Source organism: Suncus etruscus, chromosome 13, assembly GCF_024139225.1.
Source record: "Suncus etruscus isolate mSunEtr1 chromosome 13, mSunEtr1.pri.cur, whole genome shotgun sequence".
Lineage (NCBI taxonomy): Eukaryota > Metazoa > Chordata > Mammalia > Eulipotyphla > Soricidae > Suncus > Suncus etruscus.
In genome coordinates, this window is record NC_064860.1 from 73,939,611 (window position 1) to 73,945,117 (window position 5,507).

A 5,507-nucleotide genomic window follows, 5' to 3' on the forward strand; every position below is an offset into this window, starting at 1 on the left:
GCCTTAACAAATTGAAGAATACACAGTCTTTTTCAACTTCTGTTTTCTGTGTTTATTTTTCAAACAGGCGGTATTTCCGCTGATCAAAAGATTCCAAGAAAATACCACGTATTTTTACACAAATTCAATCCCTAAGACAAAATATTCTGTATATTTTTCCTTGAAACCAGATCTTTAAAGGTAATCTATTTTCTGTCCTCCTTAATTATCTAAAATGAACAGTATATGATATAATACTATTTTCGAAACATAATGTGTCATTCTAACTAACTTCATTCAGTTCTTCTGAGATGGCTGAGGAAATCAAAGTCACACATTTATCTTTTATGTGAATAAGTTCTGTGATCTTTCATTCTTTCAGGGTATTAGTTCAAAGTTGTTCAACCAAATGCATGGTTATTTGAAGTACCATCCATAATACTCTTAATTTTATTGTCTGTTATAATAAGACAAGCTAAGTATGTCCTTTGTTATCACATTATATTCTTTTTTCCACCATTGTATTCTCCTCCTATTGTTCTCTCAAAGACAAGAAATCAGAATCAGTTTCAATTTTGCTTGGAAAACTTAGTTTTATAAATACCACAAGTTCATTACTTATAAGTATTGTTTTCCAAATAAATGAAAGCTCAAGTCTATTGTTATATATTATCAGATAGCCCTTTCTTCCAGTTTCTAATTATATTATTTTTGTTTTCTTCTATGACCTCTCTTTGAAGGTCACTAATATTCATATTTTAAATAAAATTTGCCTAAGATCATTTAAAATTTCTCTATAATTGTCTTCAAGAGTTTTCTAAGTTTGTTACCTAATTCCAAGGTCTCTTCTATATTTTAGATATTTGTTACAATAGAATCCCATTTCCAATGACAAGGTCATCTGTATTTGATTTCTGTTTTTGTAACAAGTCTACTCTATTAAATTATGTGAACTTGTTTCACAGTTTGTAACAACAGAGTCTGCAATGACTCTCACAGTGGTAAAACAAAGGTGTTGGTAAGATAAGATTACATTTCTTTCTGGATATCTTCCAAAGGAAATTTTTTATATTTATTACCCTAAAGCTACTGAATTTCTTGACTCATGGCAACTTTTCATGTTCAAAGTTAGCAATAATTTGCCCAGTCCCTTTTTGTTGTATCAATTTAAATTGATGTTTCTATTTCCATCCTGATCAAATTTGGACTCTAATAATATTGAAAATACATTCAAAAAATTTCTCTTTCAAGATCAAATATCCAGTAACAAACCTAGTACCTAGATGCCCATTTGACACATAACATAATTTGTGGGTTTTTTTTGTCCCTCCCCCCCATTCACAATACAGACCAGGCAAAGGGCCTGGTTTTAGATATATATGAGGAGCATTTACTGTACCTCCTCTTTCTATACAGTCAGTGTAAAGAACATAGCCTGTAGTAAGCATTGGGAGGCCTTATCTTTTCTTTTCTTTATATATATATATATATATATATATATATATATATATATATATATAAACCCTTCAACAGTGCAACATTCCCATAATTTGGTTTTCTAATGATTATGACAAGGATATCTTTGGGAAATTTTTTATAACCAGCTCAAAATATAAACTATCATCTTTGCAATAAAAGAATAGATTTTAATTTAATTCTTTAACTTTTGTTTTACTGCTAAGAGTATTTTCCAATTCTTTATTGTCTATATCAAAGAGTTACTTAGTATTTATCTATAGAATGAAATACACAATTTATCTCAGATTTTTTTTATTTTAGACATTAGTCAGTAAATATGGTTGATGCAAATTCTGCCCCCATGTTTTTCAAGTCTCTAATGTTGTATTTTCCACTGAAGTTTTATTTGTCCTGCTTGATAGATACTAGTTATTTGCCTAGCTGAAAAGCTATTTATTTATCTTGGAAGTTCACTTAGTATGGTTTCTATCATTAAGTTTTTATTTTTTTACAGTCTATGTTTCTGTACACTCTCTTGTGTCTTCAAATATTTTTTTCATTTTCCTTCATATATAAATTGCAATGATCTTATCTAAATTTAATATGAAGCCCCTGTGTCAATCTGGGCTTTCTACATATACCAAACAATTGTGTTTATTTTATTTTTCAAAATATTGATGACATGATTGTATCAATATAATATATTCCAGTAGAACATGTTCTTTTATTTTGCAACATTGTAATAAATAATAACTCTAATTCCTCCAACCTAATAGAGTCTCCTCTGCTATCTAATTCTCAATAAAGGTATTTTTATTGAAAAAAATAATACATATGAGAAAATAATCACAAGAAAATCAGTCGTATATATCTCCAAGTAAACACAACGTGGTATCCAGCAATCCCATCAGTAAACATAGTAGTATCATAATACTACTATGTTTGTTCAATTTTTAATATTTTTAGTCACTATGAACCTCCTGCAAAGCTAATAATTATATTAAGTCTATCAATATTAAGTTCTGTTTATCCCAAAACTTTATCCAAGTGTCATCACGAAAAGTTTTCTGTGTAGCTGGCATCTTTCACACAAAATTGCACTATTGAAAATTCATCCTTATTGTTTACATGCAGAAGATAACTCATTTGTTTGTATTTTGTATAATGTTTTCTTCAGAAATATGTAATTTTATTTATCTTTTCTACTTTTACTGGATAGTTGGATTATTTTCAAATTGATACTGTGATAAATAAACTTATGAACATTTCAGTGTATTATTTTTGTTCTGATGTATACAAATCCCTACTTCTTATGTGTCTCATAGGGAAACTACTATAATCTGAGATTTACATATATTTTGTTTGGTTGGTACTGACAGTTTACCAAGAAGTTAATATCTGGTAGTAGAGGAGTTTTATTTGACCCATATTCTTACTAAGGCCTACTTACTCTTATGATGTATAAAAACAAGACAATTTTTCTAATTACATTTGTTTTCTTTGCTTTCTCAAATCATAAATTGTCTCTTTTTTCTGAAGGTAATAATTTTAATTTTTTTGATAAATTAGTAATCTAGTTTCTTGAAAAGGCTTTAAATAATCATCACAGACATCCTAAATTTAAGCCTCAAATACAAAATAGAAGTATCACCTATATACTCAAGTATAAGCCGAGTTTTTCAGCACACAATTTGTGCCTAAAACCTCGACCTTGGATTATACTCCAGTCATACAGGTTATTTGATTTGGTGCACTCACCAAATTAAATGCAGATAGTCTGCAGTTGCTTCTGCCATCTGCTGTAGGGGTGGTGCTTCAGCCACAAGTCGTGGCTGAGCTAAAGAGGTAGATAGCTGAACTGAACTGGATGCCACTGAACTATTGAACCCACAGTATTCAATGGCACATTTAATTAAGTGAAAAATTCATTTAAGGCAGTAAAGTCATGTAAATAAATGTTTACAAATCCTGAATTCTTATAATCAGGGGTTTTGGAGTATAAGATTCATGATTTTTAATCATCGATGTACAATGTTTTACTGTCTGAAATGGTTTATTTAACCTTATTAAAGTTACCATTGAATACTATGGGTTAATGTGGTATGTTAATGGTATACAGTATATCGGACAATGTGTATTATAAATGCAATTATATGTTTGTTTATTTACTTATTTACTGATTCCTCAATTATTGTAATTGTTCCAGGTATGTATTTTTATCTTTAAAATTTACCAGTGGCTGCTGTAATTTCCACCTTGGCTTATACTCAAGTCACTGTTCTCCCAGTTTTTTAGGGTAAAATTAGGAGGGTCAGTGTATATGGTATTTTATCTTGAATTCAGAACCTTTTTAAAGCAACTAACTTTGTTTATTCATAAATAAAATAATGTTTATATTAAATATTAACTAAGATATTAAGATATATTATTTCTCTGCTCAGGAAATCACCAGATTTTACCTGATACTATATGACCTTCATCTTGTAAGGAAACAGAAGTGGCACCTGATCAACAAACGGCATATTAAAAACAAGGTATTTCTGGTTTCACTATGCTTTGTATTTTGGTTATTTTTGCTGAAGATTTTTTTATATAAGTTTAAAGTTTATATTCGTTTTCCTATAAAATATATTATGGTTATCTTAAAGTTAATAACTAGAGTCTCTCAGGCTAGTGATTTTTAAGGGGCAGAGAAATAGTTTAGGTTAGAATTCGTATCAAAGATGAGTGTGGGTATGTTTTTGAGGTGAAAGGAAGAGAACACTTTACCATTTTTATTTATTTACTTATCACCCACAGATAATTTTCTGTATAGGAAATTAACTAAAATTTAAGTGAAATATAATTATAAATAGCATAGATAAATATTGATGCAACCTTATTGTTGCAAGAAGATAAATTGATTTTAAGAAGTATCTTAATATGAAATAAAGTTTATATTTAAATAGTTTGTATCATGTTGGGGTGCCTTTCCAAAGACCATGTCACAGGATTTTCAAGCTCATTTTATCTAGACTATGTTCAGCCAGGAATCAAACTTAAATAGCCTGAACATTTGAGCCCCCAGAGCTGTTGCCCAAGTACCCAGAGTTTTTATTTTGTTCCTTGACTGTCCTTTATTAAAATTTTTTTTTTGTTTGTTTGTTTTTGGTTTTTTTGGGCCACACCCGGCATTGCTCAGGGGTTGCTCTTGGCTGTCTGCTCAGAAATAGCTCCTGGCAGGCACGGGGGACCATATGGGACACCGGGATTTGAACCAACCACCTTTAGTCTTGGATCGGCTGCTTGCAAGGCAAACGCCACTGTGCTATCTCTCCGGGCCCTATTAAAAGTTTTTTTAGAATACTTGTTCTTTCTCATAGAATAAACTGCAGGTCATATTCGTATTTTCTCTGAGTTTTTATCTAGTTTGATATTTTCTTAAGGCTTTACTGATATGTTTCTATCTCCTTTCATTCTCTAATTTTATTTTATATATCAGGTTATCAGATAAAATATGGGTTGTTTCTGACTCTTTAGATGATGACTCTGTTGACTTGGTGGCATTTAGTTTCTGGTATATTTTGGACCTCAATGTTTCTTTTAGTTCTTTTTACTTTCTAGGATTATGAAGTAAATAATTTTTCTCAGATTAACACCTCAATGTCACCAAATATTATAAATATGTAGAGAAATTATATTATTTTATAATTCTTGCCTTTCTGATATTTGGGTCCATATAATTTTTTAAGCCCTGTGGTTAAAAAATTCCTCATGACTGAAATTCAAACAAATCCCTTCACCAGTGTATATTTTCTGTCACCAATTTCCCAATTTTTCAATTTTCCATTCTCAATTTCCCTCCCACCCTTCCCCTGCCTGCTCTGGGCAGATATTTCACTTCTCTCTGTCTCTGTCTCTGTCTCTGTCTCTCTGTCTCTCTGTCTCTCTCTCTCTCTTTCTCTCTCTTCCTTTTTTTTTTCTCATTTTGACACTGTGTTTTGCATTATTGCTAATGAAGGAATACCATCGGGTTTTATATGATGTGTGATCAAGAGCAAATTTTATTAAAGAATTAACTTAAAAAATAA

At 30.4% G+C, this 5,507-nt stretch overlaps 1 non-coding gene across 1 annotated transcript; it reads right to left on the reverse strand.

Annotated features, from left to right (window-relative positions):
- Positions 1-1,303: 1,303 nt before the first annotated feature.
- On the reverse strand, positions 1,304-1,436 carry LOC126026383 (small nucleolar RNA SNORA51). The gene has a single exon (XR_007501671.1). It is a non-coding gene; the product is annotated as a small nucleolar RNA SNORA51 (small nucleolar RNA).
- Positions 1,437-5,507: the final 4,071 nt, after the last annotated feature.